Source organism: Heptranchias perlo, chromosome 26 (assembly GCF_035084215.1).
Source record: "Heptranchias perlo isolate sHepPer1 chromosome 26, sHepPer1.hap1, whole genome shotgun sequence".
Lineage (NCBI taxonomy): Eukaryota > Metazoa > Chordata > Chondrichthyes > Hexanchiformes > Hexanchidae > Heptranchias > Heptranchias perlo.
In genome coordinates, this window is record NC_090350.1 from 16,230,346 (window position 1) to 16,257,380 (window position 27,035).

Sequence of the window (27,035 nt, forward strand, 5' to 3'; positions counted from 1 at the left end):
TGCTGAGATGGTGCAGACTGAAGCCAGGCTCTCCAGGCCCAGAGCTGCTCAAGGTTGTTCTCCAAGGCCATCTGCACGTTCCTCCATTGAAGGCCAGCAGCCTTCCACCACCCAGGCTCCAGCCACTGGGGATGCACCTCGTAGGAGCACTAGTATAGCTAAAGGCACGCAAACAAAAGGCACTAAGGGAATGTACAAGGGTGAATAGTTCTGTTATGTTTGCACAATTTCATTTATGAGACTTTGATTTGCATTTGGTGGTGGTTTTTATTTATGCAATGAGCTGTGAGGGACACCAATGTTTAATCAGATGGAGAGTGATTTGATTGTCTTTTGGGAGCGGAAAGGTGGCGAGTGTAGGGCTGTTGGTGAGTTGGGGGATGTAGTTCAAATTATCGATTGCGGGCATGGATCAGGTGAGCACGCAGAGTCCTGGCAGACAAGGCGTGTGGTTCCTGCTGCACCCTTGCGCCTTCCTCCACTTCCACTTCCTGCTCCACCGCCCCCCCCCACCTCCTCCTCCTCCTCCTCATCCTCTTCCTGCTCCTCGGCCTCTTCCCCCTCAGCCTCCTCCTCCTCCACCTCTGATTCAGGGTCTTCTCCAATCATTGGTGTCAAAGGCTGGTCCCTCATGATGGCGAGCTTGTGCAGCATGCAGCATACCACCACAAATCTGCCCACCCACTCAGGGAAGTACTGCAGGGCTACTCGAGACCGGTCTAGGCAGCAGAAGCGTTGTTTGAGGAGGCCTTTAGTGTGCTCCACGATGTTGCGTGTGGCAGCATAGATCCCATTATAGGCCTGCTGTGCACGTGTGCGTGGGTTCTTGACTGGTGTCATGAGCCACGGCGTGAGGGGACAGCCCTTGTCGCCCAGTAGCCAGCCTTTGACTTGCCAAGTCGGGGGAAAGATAGCTGGCACGTTGGACTGCCGCATGGCAAAGGCGTCCTGACTGCTCCCAGGGTAGCGGGCATCGACCTCCATGATTCGATGCGTGTGGTCGCACACCAGCTGCACGTTGAGGGAGTGGAAGCCCTTTCGGTTGATGAAGACGGCTGAGTTGATGTGCGAGGCACGCAGGGCAATATGTGTGCAGTCAATGGCACCCTGCACAATGGGGAAGCCAGCAATGTGGGCGAACCCCCGTGCTCGCTCGTTCTGCTTGTCTCTGTGTAGAGGGAAGGTGATGAACCTGTTCCTCTTGTGGTACAGTGCGTCTGTGACCTCCCTTATGCAGCTACTCCTTCTAGTCCCCTCAGGATCTTATATGTTTCAATAAGATCATCTCTCATTCTTCTAAACTCCAGTGTATACAGGCCCAACTTGTCCAACCTTTCCTCATAAGATAACCCCCTCATCCCAGGAATCAGTCGAGTGAACCTTCTCTGAATCGCCTCCATAGCAATTATGTCCTTTCTTAAATAAGGAGACCAAAACTGCACACAGTATTCTAGATGTGGTCTCACCAATGCCCTGTACAACTGTAGCAAAACATCTCTACTTTTATATTCCATTCCCCTTGCAATAAATGACAACATTCCATTTGCCTTCCTAATCACTTGCTGTACCTGCATACTAACTTCTTGTGATTCATGTACTAGGATACCCAGACCCCGCTGTACCTCAGAGTTCTGCAATCTCTCTCCATTTAAATAATATACTGCTTTTCTATTCCTGCTGCCAAAGTGGACAAGTTCACATTTTCCCACATTATACTCCATCAGCCAAATTTTTGCCCACTCACTTAACCTATCTATGTCCCTTTGCAGACTCCTTATGTCCTCTTTGCAACTTACTTTCCTACCTACCTTTGCGTTATCAGCAAATTTAGCAACTATATATTTGATCCCTTCATCCAAGTCATTGATACAGATTGTAAATAGTTGAGGCCCAAGCACTGATCCCTGTGGCACTCCACTCGTTACATCTTGCCAACCCATTATGCCTACTCTCTATTTCCTGTTAGCTAACCAATCCTTTATCCATGCTAATATGTTATCCCCTACACCATGAGCTCTTATTTTATGTAGTAGCCTTTGATGTGGCACCTTGTCAAAAGCCTTCTGGATTTGTCTGGGATTTTTGTTTCATACTGAGTTCAGGAAGAAGAGATTCTGAGGAAAGATATCTCATAGACAGAAAGATAACACCAATGTTTAAAAGTTCTGGAAAAGTCAGCAGAACACTTTGTAGCTCAAGCTGCCAGCAAAAGATGCTCGACAGTGAAAACAGTTATAATTGAAGAAAAAAGTTTTTTAAAACATTGTAGGGAGGAAAACATATCTAATAGAACCAAATATTGTGGTTAAACATTGAATAATAATAGCTGTGGAAAAATGCTCCTGTTTCTGGTTTTAAAAATCTGTTAATAAAGTCAAAACCTTTTAAAAATGCAACAGAAATCATTTGCTAATAATGCAGGTGGCCAATTTTGACGAAGTAATACAATACTGAATAAATGCCACATTGCGCTTAATAAACCAACCTCCCCACAAAACAAATTTCCAATCTCCACTAGTCCATCAGGGGGAGGCACACAACACCAGCTGGGATCTTGCAGACTGGGATGGAGGGAGGATGTGTTACCTTGAGTATTCTTAGACATGTCACAGCAACTGAAAGCAGGTGTTTAGATGCTTTTTTTAACATCTGGAAATGACATACAGCACGGGGAGGGAATAAAAAAGGAAATTAATTTTTGGAAAACAGGAGATACAGAACAGGAGAATAAAGATGTGAAAGAGGATGCCTTCTACAATCTGTTGATCACTGAAAGCATATTGCCAGATAAAAGAAGAATATATCATATAATGCTTTAGGCACTACAGGTATAGGAAAAACTAAAAGATGTGAAGTAATTAAATTAGGAGAGAGAAATAAGAAAAAAACATTAAAGCAGAAGGACAGCTTAGAGCGTGTGGCCCAAATAAGCGTTCTTTATACAAACGCACGGAGTGTAAGGAACAAATTGCATGAATTGCAGGCGCAAATTCAACTTAGAGGGTATGACATGGTAGCTATTACTGAGACATGGCTGCAAGATGGTCAGGACTGGGAATTGAATGTACCAGGTTATAAGGTCTCCAGGAAGAATGGGAAAAATGGTAGAGGGGGAGGAAAAGCCTCAGCGATTAAGGATGAAATTACTTCAATGATAAGAGAGGATGTAACGAGAGGTAAGCAGGCAGAGAAGACTTTATAGGTAGAATTAAGAAATAGAAAAGGATTTAAGACTGTAGTGGGAGTTGTGCATTGGTCCCCTGGTAGCAGCTATGAAGTGGCAGAACGTATAAATGCAGAGATTAGACAAGCATGTCGCAAAGGCAGAGTGGTTTATAATGGGGAATATTAACTTTCATATTGATTGGGATAAGCAGACGAGCTCGTGTCAGAAAGGTAGTGAATTTCTTGAGTGTGTTCAGGACAGCTTTCTGTAACAATATGTCCTTGAACCAACAAGGGGGCAGGCCATATTAAATTTAATAATGAGTAATGAGCCAGATTTAGTTAACAGCCTAACGATGTGTGAACATTTATCTAATAGCGATCATAATATGATTGAGTTCAATGTTGTGTTTGAAAGGGAGAAACCCATATCAGCTATTAAGATTCTAAATTTAAGCAACGCCGACTTCAACAGGATGAGACAGAGACTATCCACTGCAAACTGGGCAAATCTATTCATGGGTAAAATGACAGAAGATCAGTGGGAGATGTACAAAAAATAATTTAAAGTGATACAGAACAGGTTTATACCCCTGATGGGCAAAAGCTCTACTTGCCAAAAAAAAACAGCCATGGATGACAAAAGAGGTAAGGGACAACATAAAACTAAAAGAAAAAGCATACAAAAATGCAAAAAATAGCACAGATCCTGGCGACTGGGAGAGATCCAAAGAACAGCAAAGGGTGACAAAACAGATGGTAAGAGCTACAAAAAGGGAGTATGAAAATGAACTTGCAAGGGATATCAAAATCAACACAAAATTTTTTTACGATTATATCAGGAAGAATAGAGTGGTCAAGAGCATTGTGGGCCCCTTAAAAACTGATAATGGTGATATCGTAAATGAAAATAAGGAAATGGTGGACACGTTAAATAATTACCTTGCATCAGTATTTACAGTAGAGGAAGAGGATAGCATATCGGACACTCCAAAGAAACTAATTTTGAATCAGGGACGGGGACTCACCATAATTAACGTAAGCAAATTAACAGTAATGAAGAAAATAATGGCACTAAAGAGTGACAAATCCTCAGGATCAGATGGTTTCCATCCCAGGATTTTAAGTAGGTGAGAAGATTGCAGAAACCCTAACTGTAATCTTCCAAAGTTTTCTCAATTCAGGAACCTTTCCTTTAGAGTGGAGAATTGTACATCACTCCGCTATTTAAGAAAGGTGAGAGAGGGAAACCAAGGAATTATAGACCAGTTAGCCTAACATCTGTTGTCAGGAAATTACTAGAGTCTATAATTAAGGAGCGTGACAGAAGACCTTGAAAATTTTCAGCTGATCAAAAAGAGCCAGCACGGATTTGTAAAGTTTAGGCCATGCCTGACGAACCTGATTGAATTTCTTGAAGAGGTGACTAAAGTAGTGGACAGGGGAATGTCTATGGATGTTGTTTATATGGACTTCCAGAAGGCATTCGATAAAGTCCCTCATAAGAGGCTGTTAGTTAAAGTTGAAGCTCATGGAATTGAGGGCAAATTATTGATCTGGTTAGGAAATTGGCTGAGCAGCAGGAGACAGAGAGTAGGGATAATGGGCAGGTACTAAAATTGGCAGGATGTGACTTGTGGTGTCCACAGGGATCTGTGTTGGGGCCTCAACAATACATTGTATTTATTAACGACTTAGATGACAGGAGAGAGAGCCACATATTCATGTTTGCCGATGCCACAAAGATAGGCAGCATTGTAAGCAGTATAGATGGAAGCATAAGATTACAGAGAGATATTAATAGATCAAGTGAATGGGTAAAACTGTGGCAAATGGATTTCAATGTTGGGAAGTGTGAGGTCATCCACTTTGGACCTAAAAAGGATAGATCAGAATAATTTAAAATGGTGAAAAGCTCGAAACAGTGGAGGTCCAAAGAGACTATGGAGTCCATGTACATAGATCATTTAAATGTCATGGACTGGTGCAGAAAATAATCAAAAATGCTAATGGAATGTTGGCCTTTATATCTGGAGGGCTAGAATACAAGGGGGTAGAAGTTATGCAACAGCTAAAGAAAGTCCTGGTTAGACCACACCTGGAGTACTGAGTTCAGTTCTGGGCACTGCACCATAGTAGGATATATTGGCCTTGGAGGGAGTGCAGCGTAGATTTATGAGAATGGTAGCTGGACTCCAAGGGTTAAATTACGAGGAGAGATTACACAAACCAGGGTTGTATTCATTGGAATTTAGAAGGTTAAGGGGTAACTTGATTGAAATTTTCAAGATATTAAGGGGAACTGATAGGGTAGATGGAGAAAAACTATTTCCGCTGGTTGGGGAGTCTAGGACTAGGGGACATAGCCTAAAAATCAGAACCAGGACTTTCAGGAGTGAAATTAGGAAACACTTCTACACGCAAAGGGTGGTAGAAGTTTGGAACACTCTTCTGCAAATGGCAGTTGATCCGAGCTCAATTGTTAATTTTAAATCTGAGACTGATAGATTTTTGTTAACCAAAGGTATAAAGGGATATGGGGCTAAGGCGGGTATATGGAGTTAGGTCATAGATCAGCCATGAAATCATTGAATGGCAGAACAGGCACGAGGGGCTAAATGGACTACTCCTGTTCTTAGGTTCCTATCAAACACAGGTTCAACTAACATCATCTTTGTTCACATCCCCAAGATAACACTTCGGAACTCAAAGATTGCAACAACGCCTTAGTTCCAGGGACTACCACAGCCGGAAGTCCATTCCACGTGTTGATCATTCTTTGTGTGAAGATGATCTTCCGAATATCAGTCCTAAATTTACCTTTACTAGTTTGAACCTGTGTCCCTTTTTCCTAATTTTGTAATTTAATTTAAAGTCATACTGCAGATTTACCTTTTCCATTCCCTTAACTATTTTCTATACCTTCGTAACATCACTTCTCAAATTATTCCTTTCTAGGCTGAAAAGCTGAAGACTCTCCAATCTTTCTTCATAACACAGACGTTTGATACTTCATGTCTCTGGTCTGCACTGCCTCCAGTGCATTTGTGTCTCCCTTGTTTCTCAGAGACCTGTACAGATTGATCACAACATCTCCTGACTTGTATTCAACAGTTTTGGCTATGTATGTCAACATTCTATTTGCTGGCTCTATTGAATGCTGCTCTGCATTATTTGGCTACATTGAGCATTGAGTCCATTAAGGTCTTTTTCAGCTTCATCTTTAGCTATTTTAACACTATTCGTGGAATATGTTTGTCCACTGTTTATCCTTCCTTTGTGCAATACTTATCTCCATTAAATCTCATCTGTTCTTTTATTTACAAAACGTGTTCAACAGAAATCCAAACTTTCTGTCCAACAAAGCTCCATTTTTAGATGAAATAGAAAATCTCAGATCAAACTTTACCAGGATATCAGCTATGACCAACTATATCTCCCTTCTGAACTGCAGAGATGCAGCTCATTTGGCTTAAGAGGCTTAAGAATACTTCCAAATTCTTGCCCAAGGTGGTATCTACCATTTCAAATGAAAGGGAAAAATAAACTCATGAATTTGTTCCATGTTCCATAAAAATGCATGGCGATTCCATCTTGTGTCTGTAAGATTTTTCTTTTTTAATCTAGAAAGAATGAAGGGACTGTCTTTCAGGCATTTTAGATACCTGATAATAAATGCTTTAAAATATCACTGAGGTAGGAGCACTGCACATTCTGACATACACAGTACCTTAATTTGTTACTTTCAGATGGCTGTAGAAAGAATACATATCTTGTCTCCTTTCTCTCAATACTGACTGGCTAGTAATCTGGAGTGTCATGGAATAAGAGGATGAACGTGATGGCATTTTTATTAACACAAATTATTCTTTATTGAACTTGCCATGCTAATCCTGGCTGACTTTCTCTTGGCATAACTTTTGGTCTCTTTCTTCTTCCACAGTCATGGCAAAAGACTGTTCCTTACTGATATCCAGATGAATGATTATTGCACAGGATGAGGGAAAAAAGTATATATTCCTTTAAAAAAAGAACATAACAAAGTCTAGACCACAATGGTTTAATAAGGAGGTCAGAAGGATTATATAAAAACAAACAGAAATACTTCAGAAGATATGAAAAAATAGGGAGGATTGGGATTCCTACAAATAGGAACTCAGGACAGCCAATTAAGAATGAGAAAAAGTAATAAATAAGTAGAGAGATAAATCACAGAAGGCAGCAAGAGGGATCCAAAAAAGTTTTACAGCTATGTTAATAGTCGAAGGTCAAAGAGCAGGTGGGTCCATGAAAGGATTCATCGGGTAAAACTACTGCAGATGATCAGCATGTGGCAAATATGTTGAATGGATTTTTCACATCAGTTTCCAGAAAGGAAGACTGCAGAAAAATTCCATTATAGTAAATGCGGCAAAGTGATCCATAGCATATATGGAAAGAAAGTGGTGTGTACAAACTGGAAAGATTAAATAACACTTGACAAAGTTCCATATGTGACGCTAGTAAGGAAGCTTAAAAGCTCATGGAATAGTTGACAGATTGTCGAGATGGATTGAGAACTGGCTTGTCAACAAAAGACAGATGGTAGTGTTTAACAGAAAATGTTGTGGCTGGAAAAAGGAATCAGCACAGTTCTGTCGGGATCTGTTCTGGGATGCCTACCATTTATAATATTTGTGAATGACATGGTGCAAGGTGTCTGCAGTATCATCATGAAATTTGCAAATCTCTGTGGGAAGGTAATGAGTAAAAAGATGAACTATCTTGAGAGACTTGGACAAATTATGTAGATGAACTGAGCTTTTGTGGATAGATTGTTAATGTGGATAAATGCAAGGTAATACATACAAGAACGAGTAACAGTAAACATATGTATAATTTGAAAAGGTATCCATTAGCAGAGGCCAAAAATGAAAAGGATTTATGTGTGATCATCCATCACACTCTGGAGGTATCTAGTCAATGTTAGGCAGTTATTAAAAAGGTACTGCACGTGTTGCATCTGGAGGGAATTGGACTACAATTCATAACAAGTTGCACTGACATTGTACAAATCAATAGTCAATTCTGGTGTGCAGTTTTATTCAACCTTTCTCAGAGAAGATATACATGCATTAAAAAGGGTTCAGAGAGCAGTGACCAGGATGATTCCAGGCCTCAAAGGAATAAATAATGAAGTCATACTGCAGATTTTCATCGGAGGGGAGACATGTTACAGGTCTTGAAAATAATGAAAGGTATAGATGACAATGAAGTAAACGTATCTTGGACAATGAGCAAAGGGCTAGAAACACAAGTATAAAAGTCACAAGCCTCAAGCAGTGTTAGAGATTGAAATAAAAGAATTTTCTCCACAGAATAGTGAACATTTGTAGAACAAACTCCCAGAGAAGGAACTTGATTTGTGGTCAATTTGCACCTCTAATAATAAGCTGAGTTGAAATCTGTTGAAATGCAGGATTAAGGGTTGCAGAGATATTTAATAACACTCTTTGATTTTTTTTTGAGGGGACAGAGGCAAAGTAAATTACTGCTACCTAAAGTAGAGGATCAATAGGTGGTGTGGGAGGGATGTCCTACATAAAATTATCATACATGAACTCCAAGTGGAGTGGGCTTGATGCACTGAATGGCATTTTCTCACTTTGGATTGCCTTACATTCTTATGATATTGCCAGCTAATTTCAGTGCCCATGTTGGCAAAGACCACTCGACATTTCAGAGTCAGCAGCAGTAATGGTATTACAAACCTCAACAGCAATGATATCCTGCTTTTAATTAATTGCGCCGATCATCAACTAACAACTAGTAACACACTATTACATCTGGCTGACAAATACAGAACAACTTGGATACACCATCATTCCAAACAGTGACATTTCTCTGATTTTGTCATTGTACAAACATTCAGGACCCCGACTCACTAAAGCCACACAGGAAGCCAACTGCTGGACAGATCATTGAATGGTTCAATCTACGCTCTTGTTTATGGCATTCCACCAAAGAATTTAGGCTCATAAATTATCCTTGTGTTTTGTTGTCAAACACCTTAAAAATACAAGGCCTGATTTTCCAGCATTTCTACACCTCCTCCTGGTCAGGCAGGCGCACAAAATGTAGGGAGGAGCTGTTGCATCTGCTCCACAGCCTCCCCCACTACTTCTGGAATTTCCCACCAGAAGTGAGAGTGGACGCTGAATATACTCATGGGCATAGTCAAATTAAATGGCAATGACAGAAATACAGCATTAAATGTACATTATTTTTATTTACACTGTAGCAATGCCAGGCGTTAGGAATGCATTGCACTCCTAGTGTCCAGCGTTGCGAAGAAGGCAGCAGCATGAAGGAGTTAAATTTTAAATGGCTTGCAAGCTGAGTTCAATCGGCTATGGAGCAATCAATAACACTCAGCAAGCACAAGAAGTTCAACATTTCGCAAAATTTATAAGCTTTCTTTCAGCTGCCCCTGGAGTGGCTGGCCTTGATCCATTGCTGCAAGTGCCCAGGCCTGCAGCAGTGATAGTTCTCACCCTCTCCCAGATATGGGCTCCCCACCACAGCCACAAAATGCCCCCAGGAACCTGCCACAAATAATGATCCTGACCCTGGAAGATCTGTCGGGGTCAGCGTGAATTGTGGAGGGTTCTGCACAAGACTGCATCACCATCCATGCCATGGGATTCTCATTGGATTGGAAGTGTTCACTACACAGATTACTGTCAACAGCTCACCGAATGGAAAGAAAGAACTTGCATTTGTATAGAACCTTATCACATACTCAGGATGTTCCAACAGACTTGATGGCCAATAAATTACTTTTGGGTTGCAGTTATTGTTGTTATATAGGTAAACGATGCAGCCAATTTATGCACAGAAAGATCCTACAAACAGGAAATGAGATGGATGATCTGATAATCTGTGTTTGGTGATGTTGGTTGAGAGAGGAAGGTTGGCCAAGACAGCAGGAGAAATCTCTGCACTTCTTTGAATGGCGCAATTGGAATTTTTTTACATCTAGTTGATCGGGTAGACAGAGCTTGGTTTAACATCTCATCTGAAAGATGGCACTGCCAACAATAAAGCAGGAAAGAAAGAACTTGCATTCATATAGCGCCTTTCATAACTTCAGTGTAACTTCACCGTTAATGAAGGACTTTTGAAGTACAGTCACTGTTGGAATGTAGGGAACCACGGCAGCCAATTTTCACACAAACACCAATGTGATAATGATCAGATAATATGTTTTAGTGATGTTGATTATGGGATAATTGTTGGTCAGGACACTGGGAGAACTACCCTGCTCTTCTTCGAAATAGTGCCATGGGTTTTTTTATGTCCACCTGAGACAGCAGATGGGGCCCCGGTTCAACATTTTATCCAAAAGGCAGCATATCCGACAGTACAGCGCTGCCTCAGTACTTCACTGAAGTGTCAGCCTAGATTATGTGCTCAAGTTCTGGAGTGGAGCTTGAACCCATGACCTTCTAACTCAGAAGTGAGAGTTACACCACTGAGCCAAGGCTGACACTCCCTGACTACTGCACTGAAGTGTCAGCTCTTGGCCTGGAGTTTCCTGCACATTTGCACCGAGATACACCTGTAATCTGTGCACAAATAAGTTACATGGCTTAAAAGATTGTGGAATTTTGGATGTAATTGAGTTACATGCGTAACTACACAACGTCCGAGTCTCCTCAATCTTTTACCTCCGTCCACCAAACCCTCCATCCAAATGAATCCCCACCCATAAAATTGGCCACGCCCCCGACTCCGAAATTCGAGTATCCTCCAACTGCCCTTGTTCCGGGCGGGGGGAGAGGGGGGAGCAGCCTCTCAACACTGTTGCACCTCAACAGATCCGGAACTAATATCCTCGCAGGGGGGTTTGCTACTGCTGTTGGGGAGGGTTTAAACTAGAGTGGCAGGGAGATGGAAACCTGAGCGGGAAGTCAGAAGAGAGTAAAGTTGAAAGCAACAAGATAGGGGAGGACCCAGGGGAAATTTACAATACAAATAGTACAAATAGTTGTTCAAGAACAAGTGAAAGGGAAAAGCGTAGAGCAGCAGAAAGAAAGTGTACTTTAGGCACTACAGATAAAGTGAAAACTAGAAGGTGTAAAGCGATTAACCCAGCATCAAAGCTGAAGGTCAGGCTAGGGTGTGTGGCCTATCTAAGAGTTCTATATACAAATGCATGGAGTATAAGGATAAAATTAAACGAACTACAGGCACAAATTCAAATTGGAGGGTATGACATGAAAGCTATTACTGAGACACGGCTGCAGGATGGTCAAGATTGGGAACTAAATATACCAGGTTATAAGGTCCACAGGAGAGAGAGTGAAAATGGAAGAGGGGGAGGAGTAGCCTTAGTGATTAGAGATTAAATCACTTCAATAATAAAGGAGGATATAACAAGGGGTAAGCAGCCAACAGAGACCTTATGGGTTGAATTGAGAAATCGGAAAGGATCTAAGACTATGGTGGGAGTTGTGTATAGGTCCCCCGGCAGCAGCTCTGAAGTGCTAGATTGTATAAATGCAGAGATTAGACAAGCGTGTAACAAAGGCATAGTGGTCTTAATGGGGGACTTTAACCTTCACATAGATTGGGAAAAGCAGACTTGCGACTGTCAGAAAGGTAGTGAATTTCTTGAGTGTGTCCGGGATAGTTTTCTACAGCAGTATGTCCTAAAGGCAACAAGGGGGCAAGACATAGTAGATTTAGTAATGAGTAGTGAACCAGATTTAGTTAACAGCTTAACCGTGCGTGAACATCTATGCAATAGCGATCATAACATGATTGAGTTCAAGGTGGTGTTTGAAAGGGAAAAAGGTGAATCAGCTGCTAAGATTCTAGACTTGGGTAAGGCCGACTTCAATGGGATGAGACAGAGACTGTCCACAGTAAACTGGGAAAATCTGTCAATGGGTAAAACGACTGATGATCAGTGGGAAATGTTTAAAGAAACATTTAACGTGATACAGAATTGGTTTATACCCTGAAGGGCAAGAACTCTACTTGCCAAAAAAAAAAGCCATGGACACTAAAGAGATAAGGGACAGTATAAGACATAAGGAAAGGGCATACAAAAAGGCAAAAAATGGCACAGATCCTGGCGAATGGGAAAGATACAAAGATCAACATAGGGTCACAAAACAGATAATAAGAGCTACAAAAAGAGAATATGAAAAGAAACTTGCAAGGGATATCAAAACCAATATGAAGAACTTTTATAGTTATATTACGAAAAAGAGGGTGGTCAGGAGCAGTGTAGGCCCCTTAAAAACTGAAAGTGGGGATCTTGTCATTGACAATGGGGAAATGGTGGACATGTTGAATAATTACTTTGCGTCAGTATTTACAGTAAAAAAAGAGGATGGCATGCCGGAAATCCCAAGAAAACTAATATTGAATCAGGGACAGGGACTCAATAAAATTAACATAAGTAAAGCAACAGTAATGAAGAAAATAATAGCACTAAAGAGTGACAAATCCCCAGAACCAGATGGTTTCCATCCTAGGGTTTTAAAGGAAGTAGGTGAGCACATTGCAGATGCCCTAACTATAATCTTTCAAAGTTCTCTAGATTCAGGAACCCTCCCTCTCGATTGGAAAATTGCACGTCACTCCGCTTTTTAAGAAAGGAGAGAGAGGGAAACCGGGGAATTATAGACCAGTTAGCCTAACGTCTGTTGTGGGGAAAATGCTGGAGTCTATAATTAAGGATAGGGTGACTGAACATCTCGAGAATTTTCAGTTATTCAGAGAGAGCCAGCATGGATTTGTGAAAGGTAGGTTGTGCCTGACAAACCTGATTGAATTTTTTGAAGAGGTGACTAAAGTAGTGGACAGGGGAATGTCAGTGGATGTTATTTATATGGACTTCCAGAAGGCATTTGATAAGGTCCCACATAAGAGACTGTTAGCTAAGATAGAAGCCCATGGAATCGAGGGAAAAGTACGGACTTGGTTAGGAAGTTGGCTGAGTGAAAGGCGACAGAGCGTAGGGATAATGGGTAGGTACTCACATTGGCAGGATGTGACTAGTGGAGTCCCGCAGGGATCTGTCTTGGGGCCTCAATTATTCACAATATTTATTAACGACTTAGATGAAGGCATAGAAAGTCTCATATCTAAGTTTGCCGATGACACAAAGATTGGTGGCATTGAAAGCAGTGAAGATGAAAACATAAAATTACAAAGGGATATTGATAGATTAGATGAATGGGCAAAACTGTGGCAAATGGAATTCAATGTAGACAAATGTGAGGTCATCCACTTTGGACCAAAAAAAAGAACAGGGTACTTTCTAAATGGTAAAAAGTTAAAAACAGTGGATGTCCAAAGGGACTTAGGGTTTCAGGTACATAGATCATTGAATTGTCATGAACAGGTGGAGAAAATAATCAATGAGGCTAATGGAATGCTGGCCTTTATATCTAGAGGACTAGAGAACAAGGGGGCAGAAGTTATGGTGCAGCTGCACAAAACCCTGGTTAGACCACACCTGAAGTACTGTGAGCAGTTCTGGGCTCCGCATCTTCTGGAAGTCCATATTGGCCTTGGAGGGAGTGCAGTGTAGGATTACTAGAATGATACCCGGACTTCAAGGGTTAAGTTACGAGGAGAGATTACACAAATTGGGGTTGTATTCTCTCGACTCACTCACCTGACGAAGGAGGTAAGCTCCGAAAGCTTGTGATTTTCAAATAAAACTGTTGGACTATAACCTGGTGTTGTAAGATTCCTTACATTTGTCCACCCCAGTCCATCACTGGCATCTCCACATCATGACAAGAGTTTAGAAGGTTTAGGGGTGATCTGATCAAAGTTTGTAAGATATTAAGGGGAACAGATAGGGTGGATAGAGAGAAACTATTTCTGCTGGTTGGGGATTCTAGGACTAGGGGGCACAGTCTAAAAATTAGAGCCAGACCTTTCAGGAGTGAGATTGGAAAATACTTCTACACACACAGGGTGGTAGAAGTTTGGAACTCTCTTCCGCAAACTGCAATTGATACTAGCTCAATTGCTAAATTTAAATCTGAGATAGATAGCTTTTTGGCAACCAAAGGTATTAAGGGATATGGGCCAAAGGCTGGTATACGGAGTTAGATAACAGATCAGCCATGATCTTATCAAATAGCGGAGCGGACTCGAGGGGCTGAATGGTCTACTCCTGTTCCTATGTTCCTATGTTCACTGCGACTAGATTTTCAGCCTCAGCAGGAAACAAAGTCATTTTTCTGGTCTTTTAATTGTAATGTTTTGACTGGTTTTAAAAAAAATTAACCTCACTGAAACTGTGCTGTATTTTTTGTTTCTTTTAATGCATTTTTATGGCATAAGTATAAATCACGTTAAAATTGGATAGCATCCCCGATTGTAGGTTCTGAAACATGCTGTGCTTGATGTGCATGAATGATGGTTAAATGAGTCAAAACTTAAATTTTAAGACTCAAAGAAGAAATATTCGTATGGGTTTGCCACTTACTTGGGCCCTGATTGTTTATGCTGATTTATGCCCATTTACACCCATTTTAAGTTCAGGCGTATTCGTATGAAATTGGGAGGATACTTGTGTGTAATTTGACATCGGCAAAATGGGCGTGACATTAGCCACATCTTTGGGTCTGACTTCTGGGTTGTGCCCAAGGAGGAAACTCCAGGCCAAATTATTATTGGGATAATTTTATGAAATCACAGTCCTGGAGTGAAGCCTCGCCTGCTGGGAGTGCATACCAAAAATTTGAGCACATGCTTCCACCTGTTACAGATGGAAATTCGTGGGGAGCATGCATACGATTTCCTGACAAGCAATGATGGTGGGCAAGGCTCCATACCGGGAGGGCAAATTTGTAAAATTACTCCTTAAGAACTGCAGTGCTGATTTGGGACTTGAATTCACAACTTTCTGACTCAGAAGCGAGAGTGCCTGCAAATGAGCAGAATGCTCTAAATCATTTCTGAGAGGCATCACATAATCTAAGAGTAGAATATATTCAGGAACACAACTTATCAGGCCTTGCAAAAACAATCAGAACTGTTAAACAATGTTACCCAGACTGGTTCAGTGAACGTGCCACAGTTATTGAGGTACTCTTGAATGAGAGGTTCATAGCATTGTGACAAAATAGACAGATTTCTGCATTTTATGTGTAATATTTTAGATAGATAGGATAAATCCATTATAAGCATTAGCTGGGTGTATCTATAGTTCATTGTGCCACTGTTGACTAATGTGGACAACTGGCCAGACCTACAGTGTTTTCAGTGAGGAATGACTATCTTGGATGGGTTCTCTTTGTTTGTATCTATATCTTTGTTCAGGAATCAACTCAATCAAAAACAAAGTTGTTTAGATTGCGAGAGACACTTAAATGAAAAGTTAATAGATACAAACTGATAATCCTTGGAATAAAAAATTTAATTTCTCTGATTGCTGAACTATTCAAGCAAAATGTATGCAGGAGTAACTAGAACCTCACCTCACAAGGTGTTACAGCCGACTTCAAAGATTGCAACATGAAACAATTCCCATGACACAAATAACGGTGCAGATTGCTCACATCTTTAGTTCCAACGGGGAATCTGAACTCTGTGGGTCAACTGGGAGTTGCATCACGCAAGTACAGCACTGCATTGTGAAGATCTATGAAAAGTCCTATTAAGCTGTGTAAGAAATACGTTGTAAGATGGGTATTTTGACTTACTGTGGACTAATTCTCCCTTTTTTGTTTTCCAAGTAATATGCTCTCTGTATCTTGCTGTGTCTTACTGCTTCTGTGAACGATTCTAACCGTAAATAAATCTATTCGTTTTAGCCCGTACGTATTAATCTTAATGTATGGTATTTTCCACTTTTCGAAGGAAAGAATGTGATGGGCATACTATGTAATCACTAGTATATTATATAGAGAACTGTTAGTCCTGTGGTATTCTATCACACTCATAGCTCATATAAGGATGCAAGTTTCATAGGAGGCTGTGAGCAAAAAAGTGTTAGACGAAAGCCCAAACTGTAATAGGTGTTTCTCGATTGATTTAATGGTCAGTTCAATATCTAAGAAAACCACTATGCTCAGAAATCAACTGCCGTCTAAACTTATGAAATTACAAGATACTGGGGTAACGAGAAAGCAGAAGAGCTTCAGTTCTCTGCTGAACAGCATCATACCAATTTTCATGACACCTTGAAACTCTCCTGCCATCTCTGACACATGTCCCTTAGGTATTCTGACCATAACAAAGGTGACACATTCAACTGATGGGTTGCACATGTCAGCGGCCTTCTTAGTCAACCATCTCACATTATTGCAGAAGCCTAGACAGGGTTCAGCAAAATCCAGTACCGGATAATCTTACACTTTCCCCAAAACCCTTTTAACATGGGCCTCAAAAATCCTCAAGATGCAATCCCAATGGTTACACTGGGATAATACCCATTGATGCCCTCCAGTGTTGACCTCATCAGAGTTTGCATCTGATTTGCAGAGGGAAGGTTGGTGCAAGTGCCATGACAGGCACACCTCTGGTATCCGCTTGTCCCATGTCGACGGAAAATCTTGGCTCTCCTCCCCAACAGTTCCCAGCTAACTCCCCTTCGCCCCCTTATATAATGGGCTGATCAATGTATTTTTTTTCAAATGGCTTTTTTCATCTGGGATCCAGGTCTATTGCTTGGTGTTTTGGGGCCCACTTCCATTCAGCTGGAGACTAGTATGCCTTATTTCACTCAACGTACTGGCCTGCAGTACTATCGAAGGTACCAAGTGATCCAGGGAAGTGGGAAATCCAGGTGCAGAGAATACCTGCTCCATGTTCTGTCCCTCCGACGATATTGACGACCTATAAAGGTGAGATGGAGGTTCCACCCTTTACTAATCGTACTGGAAAATCCTGTAAATGGCCTCATGCAACTAGAGTTACTGCAGGAGAGTGGCAGAACCCTTGCAGATTTTCAGGGCCATGGCTTTAATAGTCAGGCAGATCCAACATTTTATCACAAACAAAATATGGAGCTCTGCAGTGTCTTTGTAGACCAAATTATGACCTTTAAAACTTTTAGGTGAGAAACTTCTAGCCAAATTTGGTTGGGCAGGTAAGTTAATCTAAATTATACACCAATTTCAGAATGGGATAATGGTTCAAATAATTGCAGATGGTAATATTTCAGCTTTGAAAGGCTGGGCCCGACTGATTGATCAGAAAAGTAAGCAAAAAGAAAAGCTAGAATTTATCACTAAGACCAGCTTCCAATCTATTGCAGAGTATGACCATGCGTACATGCCATGTGTTATATTCATAACTAATTTCAGCACTCATGAGCATCATCAAATCCATATCCAACATCCACTGATTATTGTGGTCTTTGTCAGTCATGACAAGACCACTGCCAATAGCTTATATACCCTCTTCAACATAGCTCATCTGTCGAAAATGCTTTGTATTCTTCATTGATCCTATCAAACTAACCCAATGCTTCAAATTCTGGTGTTCTTTACCCCGTTCTTATTCTGCAGCTTGTTGAAATAACACACTGTTGCACAGCCTTATTTCTCTGCTAAGTTTTTAACTTTGATATCAGGAAAATTAATGGGCTGGTTTACAATTAGATGATACTTATTATTTATTTCCACTTACAACTTTAAATGATTTTCTTCTTTCTGGATTTTTCCATTTATATCTCTTTTCACAGTCCCAACATCATTTGGTCCTCTACCTTATTTATCTTCATCTGGAATACTGTTTTATTTTCTAATTTTCTTGTCTACAGCTTTCATTTTCTACTTTATTCTCCTAAAGCAGCAGAGAATCAGTTTCACAGATAGTTCCTTTTGGTATGCAACATTTTTACTGGGGTCGTCACCTCCGTTTGGATCAATTCTAGTTACAGCCATGGTAATGAAACTGCTGTCATAGTGGGGTAAGCCTCGCACATGACTTGAGTTGTCAGTGACATTTCTTGCTCAGAACTCATAGCAGGCAAAAAAGATGTCATGGCAACCCAGAAAGCATAAATAATTTAATACAGTTATCTGGCAAAAGTAATATGACATTAGAGAAAAGATAATTAAATGCAGGAAAAAGTGACTAATGTAACAGAAGGGATGACTTCACCAGTGGGCTCATTTCACTTTTATAAAGATGACAGCCTCTCATAGTTATTACACTGGTTTTCCGATTAACCCTTTGTGGTACAGTGGATTTCCATAGAATCATAGAATGGTACAGCACAGAAGGAGGCTTTTCGGCCCATCATGCCTCTGTCGGCTCTTTGAAAGAGCTATCCAATTAGTTCTATCCCCCCTGCTCATTCCCCACAGCCCTGCAATTTTTTCCACTTCAATTATTTATCCAATTCCCTTTTGAAAGTTATTATTGAATCTGCTTCCAACATCTTTTCAGGCAATGCATTCCAGATCATAACAACTGGCTGTGTAATTTTTATTCCCTCATGTCGCCTCTGGTTCTTTTGCCAATTATCTTAAATCTGTGTCCTCTGGTTACCAACCCTTCTGCCACTGGAAACAGTTTCTCCTTATTTACTCCATCAAAACCCTTCATGATTTTGAACACCTCCATCAAATCTCCCCTTAACCTTCTCTGCTCTAAGGAGAACAACCCCAGTTTCTCTAATCTCTTCTCTTAACTGAAATCTTTTATCCCCGGTACCATTCTAGTAAATCTCCTCTGCACCCCCTCTAAGGTCTTGAGATCCTTCCTAAAGTGTGGTGCCCAGAATTGGCCACAATACGCTACCTGGGGTTTAACCAGTGTTTAATAAAGATTTGGCATAACTTCAATGCTTTTGTACTCTATGCCTCTATGTATAAAGCCAAGGATCCCTTATGCCTTTTAACAGCCTTCTCAACTTGTCCTGCCATCTTCAAAGTCTTGTGCACGTGCACCCCCAGGTCTCTCTGTTCCTACACCCCCTTTAAAATTGTACCATGCAGTTTATATTGCCTCTCCTAATTCTTCCTACCAAAATGAATCACTTCACAGCGTTAAATTTCATCTGCCATGTGTCTGCCCATTTCACCAGTCTTTGTTTACTACATTCACATTGTTTACTACATTTCTGAGTTTCGTGTCATCTGCAACCTTGAAATTATGCCCTATATACCCAAATCCAGGTCATTTACATATATGAAAAAGAGCAGTGGTCCCAAAACCGATCCCTGGAGGACACCACTGCAGATTTCCCTCCAGTCTGAAAAGCTGCACATTTCTCAAAACTATATTGTGAGTTTAACTATTCTCACTGATTCTATACAATCAGTAATTGTACCAAATAATAATTAGAATTCAGAAATGTTCTGCAAGATGCTGTATGATAGGGAAGATGTGCACATTTCAGTAACTGAAAATATCTCAGTACTCAAAGGGTTATGGAAAATGCTATGAATTGGTGGTGTATGGCATAAAACTATACTTGATTGATGATGGGTGGGGACTCTCTAAGGCCCGTTTTTTAACTATAACAGGCACAATGCAAGTTCCAAAATGGATAACACCCTGGAAAATGTTGTCCCTCCCTTATTATTTGGGATGCGCCTTTACCTGTCAATGGTGCAGTACCTTGCCAGGACTAATAATGAATACACTATGCATTTGCACAGATAGTTGATGAGATAATTATGACTACAATGCACATCTTTTGGTTTTTGTCATTAATAATATTTATCTTCGGAACAATCAGAATCTTCTAGAACATGGATAATTTATATCAAATGTATTCACTAATTCAAGACAATGGATTCCACCAATTCGTTAAGGAGTATGAAGGAAAAGTAAGCAATTGAGATTGAAAAGATAAGAGCTACCATGCCTAGCTAAAATGATGGAGCAAGCGTGATGGGTTGAGTGGCTTATTCCTGTTTCTATGAGGCAGATTTTCAGCTTGCTGCCCATGTATAAAACTGGCTTTGCAGATCAGTTGCCCGTTATAGAAACCGTCCGATTTTCAACTCCAACACAGTGGGAGAAGCTCCGAGGATATTCATCCCAAACCTTTTCTTAAAGGGGCAAACAATATCTACCAAGTAATCCGGCCCAAACCATCTTGTCCTATACATTCATGTTCAGTTCTTCAAATACCATTAATTGCTACCTTCTGTTGGGCAGCTCCTATATTGGAACCAATGGCCAATAACTATTATAAACAAATGTTGGTAGCTTGAGTTCACACGGTGCTGCCTTTGGTGCTAGCACTTTGTTTCAGGTGGGTGACATGCAACTTACCACTCCTTCTGAGTGATTCCCTAGTGTGTTAGCTGGTGGCAGGATTTCACAGACAAACTGATGCAATCCTGGTTGCTCTCGACCTCACTGGCCTGCCCATTTCTAGGACTCTATTGACTCAGTAATTGCGGTGACTGGTTGGTGTTGCCTGCTTTCAGCCATCTGCTCCCGTGCTCCTTGTAGAAGGCATATTCATAAAATCATAGAATCATAGAAAGATTACAGCATGGAAGGAAGCCATTCGGCCCATCGCGTCTGTGCCGGCTCTATGCCAGAGCAATCCAGCTAGTCCCACTCCCCCACCCTATCCCCGTAGCCCTGCAAATTTTTTCCTTTCAAGTACTCATCCAGTTCCCTTTTGAAAGCCACGACTGAATCTGCCTCAACCACCCCCTCTGGCAGTGCATTCCAGATCACAACCACTCGCTATGTAAAAAAGTTTTTTCACATGTCACCATTGGTTCTTTAGCCAATCACCTTAAATCTATGTCCTCTGGTTCTTGACCCTTCCGCCAATGGGAACAGTTTCTCTCTATCTATTCTGTCTAGACCCTTCATGATTTTAAATATCTCTATCAAATCTCCTCTCAATCTCTGTTCCAAGGAGAACAACCCCAGCCCCTCCAGTCTATCCATGTAACTAGGTGAGGTGAGAGTGACTGGACATCAAGGCAGCATTTGACCGAGTGTGGCACCAAGGAGCCCTAGTAAAATTGAAGTCAATGGGAATTAGGGGGGAAACTCTCCAGTGGCTGCAATCATACCTAGCATAAAGGAAGATGGTAGTGGTTATTGGAGGCCAATCATCTCAGCCCCAGGACATTGCTGCAGAAGTTCTTCAGGGCAGTGTCCTCGGCCCAACCATCTTCAGCTGCTTCATCAGTAACCTTCCCTCCATCATAAGGTCAGAAATGGGGATGTGCGCTGATGATTGCACAGTGTTCAGAACCCCTCAGATAATGAAGCAGTCCGTGCCCACATGCAGCAAGACCTGGACAACATCCAGGCTTGGGCTGATAAGTGGCAAGTAACATTCGGGCCAGACAAGTGCCAGGCAATGACCATCTCCACAAGAGAGTCTGACCACCTCCCCTTGACATTCAACGGCATTACCATCGCCAAATCCCTCACCATCAACATCCTGGGGGTCACCATTGACCAGAAACTTAACTGGACCAGCCACATAAATATTGTGGCTACAAGAGCAGGTCAGAGACTGGGTATTCTGCGGCGAGTGACTCACCTCCTGACTCCCCAAAACCTTTCCACCATCTACAAGGCTCAAATCTGGAGTGTGATGGAATACTCTCCACTTGCCTGGATGAGTGCAGCTCCAACAACACTCAAGAAGCTCGACACCATCCAGGACAAATCTGCCCGCTTGATTGGCATCCCATCCACCACCCTAAACATTCACTCCCTTCACCACCGGCGCACTGTGGCTGCAGTGTGTACCATCCACAGGATGCAATGCAGCAACTCACCAAGGCTTCTTCGACAGCACCTCCCAAACCCGCGACCTCTACCACCTAGAAGGACAAGAGCAGCAGGCACGTGGGAACAACACTACCTGCACTTTCCCCTCCAAGTCACACACCATCCTGACTTGGAAATATATCGCCGTTCCTTCATCGTCGCTGGGTCAAAATCCTGGAACTTCCTTCCTAACAGCACTGTGGGAGAACTTTCACCATACAGACCGCAGCGGTTCAAGAAGGCGACTCACCACCACCTTCTCAAGGGTAATTAGGGATGGGCAATAAATGCTGGCCTCGCCAGCAACGCCCACATCTCATGAACGAATTAAAAAAAAAGTCCCTCATCCCTGGAATCATTCTAGTAAATCTCTTCTGCACCCTCTCTAAGGCCTTCACATCTTTCCTCCAGTTGTGGTCGAACCAGTGTTTTATAAAGGTTCATCATGACTTCCTATTGGGGGGATATCCATCAGGCCCACAAATTCTAGCCTCTGCCCTCATATTCCAGGCAGTGGGATTTGCAATGCCCGGCATGTAATATTAGCTGTCGCTCTGTGATGCACAATTCCACCGCAATTTTGCTGAATAAACATCTGCCTTGGTGCTGTTTCAGGTTTTGAAATGCTTCCTAATTGCTGTTCACAGCTCATTAGTGCTTCCCCTATTTGATTGGCTGACCTGGTGCGTCGGAGATATAACTCACATTTGAGCCAAAAGGCTGAAAGCAGCAAAATTGTACATTAACTCACAGTCAGTCCTTGAATAGTGCACCAACAGTGATTTCTAGGCTATCAGGATTGAAAATGATCTGTAATGCTCCCACAACACTCTTGCAAAACCGATATGCAAAACCTTCTCCTACCAAGATCAAACCAAATTTTTGATCCAAATTATTTTCTTGTTTCCCCTAATGTCCATCACAACCTGTTCTCCATATTTCCTTTTAATTTTGGTTAAAATTGCACAGCTGCCTGATATTGAATTCCATCCACTCACTACTTTTCATTCCCACATCATTGTTCTCAAAATTCCTGGGTTGGGGGAGGTTTTAAATCTGGATTTGCACCATTTATGGGAGCAAGAATATCTGACGGGGTCAACTTCCTTTGATTTCAGTGGGTATAAGTAGGGCTTTTCCACACTTATGCTGGCATAGCAAAGGTCTAGGTATTTCCAGGCCATTATCTTTTCAACCTCTCAACTCAAGTGATTTTGGATGAGGCCTTGTTATTATTCCCTTACTTCTCAATAGTATATGTTTCAAATAATCTACTGAAACTTCATTTTAGAATACTATTTTCCCTTGTGCAATAATCTGTAAATGAATCCTTCCTAGTCACCCCGCCATGCACTGTACTCCTCTTTTGTGATAGTCCCAACACAGTAATTCTCTTGCCTTTGGCATGTATCCTCACCATGATGTACAATCTAACCACAATAATATGACCACTGGGACTAAATGTTCTTTTATTTCCAGCTAACATATAAGTTACAATCCGTCCCTAAATGTCAGATTTTTCCTGGAGCTTCGACTGTCTTAATAAGCAGTCATCAGCATAATTTCTATTCCATCCCTCCTGCATGTACTGCCTCACACATGTCAGGGGATCCAGCTCAGTAATGGCTAGGCCTACCCAATTAGCAGGCTGGCACGATTCTTACTACTTATTGCCAGCAAGTGCATCCTCCCTGCTTCTGTGAAGGACAGCCCTCTCCACAACAAATGTGGCTGTAGCACATATGGGACATATCCCAATCAGAACAAGTGACGTTTGGCCTTACCTGGAATTGGAGAAGAACCAAGCAGTTTTTGGCCCATTATTGGAGGCTCGCTCAGCACAAGCTGTCCCACCAGAACAGCAATAGTACTGACTATGAAGGAAAACAATCCCAATCCACATAACCACTAGTATGCACAGCATTTACCCCACCCCCTCCCTCAAAGAATCTCCAGAAACCAAGACAAAACAGATTGCCTCAACCCTGCCACGCCAAGAAACCTGGATGTACCAAGCCACTCCTCCTGCAAGCACCACTCAATTGAAATGTACAATAGCTTCACAAAATATATATGCAAAAATATATTTACATAAAGTATATGGCACCAAAAATCCATGATGGGGAGTACCCCGACATAAATGCCTGATCACTCTTGCCTGGAACCTCCATCACTGACACCGCCAATGTTCACCGGGTCAGGGGGAGGACCCTTTATTTGTAAGGTCGGTGGCAGGTGCCTGTGCCTCTAGAGGTACATCTAGGGTGCCTGTCTTAACCCACAGGCCATAAACTGTGGTGCCACGTGCCAGTCCAGGTCTCCACCCAACCCCCTCCTAGAAAGAATGTGGAAATGGCTCAGCTTTGTAAGGGGGCTGCACTTTCTATGGGGATCCAGTCCATGATTCTCCCCAGAAGAGGCCCATTACTATTTGTTAACCTAGTACACCTCACCAGGCATACCACCACCGATGATTACATTGGGTTCCTCTGAGAACTAGGGATGTGGGAACTCCAGGCAGTGGGAGCCCCTACACCGGCTCCAACCTCTCCTACACCGGCTCCAACCTCTCCTACACCGGCTCCAACCTCTCCTACACCGGCTCCAACCTCTCCTACACCGGCTCCAACCTCTCCTACACTGGCTCCAACCTCTCCTACACTGGCTCCAACCTCTCCTACACCGGCTCCAACCTCTCCTACACTATCGGTCTTGTACGTACTGAGCAAATGTGGGGCGCGGCCTAATTTCCAGCCCTTCTGGTGCAGTCCTGCAGATTTTTAGCTGTTATATGTGAATATACTTTCTTGAGAATTCAATAAAGAAGCAACCCTAAACTAATGAAATGAAGTTATCTTCCTTTTCCCAAGCTGACTCTAGTTCTAACCACTTTATTTCTACAACTTGTACCTACAACTCATTTCTCTTCCAGCCTTTTCATTGAGCTAATCTGCTCCACATTTTAGCTTGCTGGCTTGTGATTGTACCAGCAATGCCTCAAATTTAAAATTCTCATCCTTGTGTTCATGGCCTCACCCCTCCAGCCCCAGAAACCTTTGAGAACTCTGTATTCCTCCAATTCTGGCTTTATGTGAATTCCTTTGCTCCACCATTGGTGGCTGAGCTGTCTAGGCTCCAAGCTCTGGAATTCCCTCCCTAAATCTCTCTGCCTCTCTCTCCTCCTTTAAGATGCTCCTTAAAACCTACCTCTTTGGCCAAGCTGTCCTAATATCTCCTTAAATGGCTTGGCGCCAAATTTTGTCTGATAATGCTCCTATGAAGCACCTTGGGATGTTTTACTACGTTAAAGGCACTATATAAATGTAAGTTGTTGTTATTATTACTATAATTTCTGAATCTAATAGAATTTACTGTTTGAACCTCAAGCCAGTCATATTGTAGTTATGCTGGATCAGTCTCATTATAGGTACCCCAGCCATTAGTTATTATTATTTCTCTTCTATTTTGCAAATAGTTGCTTCGTTTATCAACAGTAGATTCTTAATGCTATACTTTTGTTTTTTATTCTCTTACAACCTCTTGTTACTTGACTTCTTGATTCATGTAATAATTGTTCAAACATGCTTCCTTCTATTTCTTTTTCTTCAAAATTAATTTATTTGGCAAGCAATTTTTTACTGCATCTTAATGGATCCCTGGTTTTGTCTCCCATTACCTAATTCTGAATGTCTTTTTCCAGTCCGATCAATTTACAGAAATATCAAATTGTGACCCTTCATTTTGTACCACTTTCTCAAATTCAGTTTGAACAACTCCCAATAATCATGACATATTCTACATCAATCTGCTAGCCCCCAAAACACTGATGGTTTTCTTTTCAAGGCCAAACACTTAATATTTGCATGTATATTTCTTGGATGTTGAGTGCAATTGTGCATGTTTACATTTATGCCAAAAACATTTGGTAATGTCAAATTCATGTACATGCAACACCTAAAGATATAAAATTTTTGGCAGGTCAAATTGTTTGAATGACTCATCTGATTGTTACCTGGTTGAGTATTTGGTTTCATTTCTGCAGCTGGTGTTATTTAATCAAGTTACTAAAAACTTGTAGGCTGTAATGACAGGTACAGGATGTATTGTCTCAGAAATCTTGAAGAAAAGAATAACCCCATAAAACAAGTTTATCTTCCAACACAGGACAAAACAACAGCCTTTTATCAGCACATGCTGGAATTGAGTGTCTTGGATGGGTACTCTTAAAACTGACAGTGGCTGACATCATTTTTCCTATTTAACTTAATCGAATTACCCACAGACACTTGTAGGCTGCATTTATTTTTCATATACAATTCGCAAGATCACAAGGCAAATAGGGTTGAGGAAATGTAAGACGCACAGAAAGCAAATCCCTGTGTTTACATTACGAAAATTGTCAACTTTATCTTGATGACAGAATGGTAGATCCACATTTTAATGGGTGTGCCATGCCATTGATTCTGGAACCTGTGCTCTTGTACACTATGGAGTGTAGCTGATGGAGGGAGGCCCACACATCTTCAATTGGCTGTACTCCTACAGTGTAAGAGCATCATTAAGTGATTCCATGATTTTTACCTTCACAACCCTACCTGTCCATTCCATGTATTGATGAGGACGTCCCTGACATCAGTTATAAATTTGCCAGTCACTAGTTTGAACCTTTGCCCCATCATCCTACAGTCATGGTTTAATTTCAAATTGTGTCCTGGATTCACTTTTTTTTTGTGCGGTTTACTATCTTATATCTTTATGCAATCCCCTCTCAGCTCTCTTCTTTGGTTTTTCTTCATAACTCAATCCTCTGACACTGGGGATCAGTCTCGTGACTCTTCTCTTCACTGCCTCCGGGGCTTGAATGCCTCCTTTGTGTTTGGTAAGCAGAACTGGATGAGTTCTCAAGGTGTGGTCTGACCAGAGCGCTGTGCAGTTTAAGCATTGCTTCCTCCAACTTAGACTGTGCTATTTTGGCTGTAGAGTTGAGTGTTTTTCTTGCTTTAATGATTGATGCTTTACAGTGATTGGAAATGTTAAGTGCTGAGTCTAATAACACTCCTAGATCTCTTTCAACTTCACCCTTAGCTGTTTTGACACAGTTCATGGAATACATCTGTCACCCATTTTTTCCTCCTGTGTGC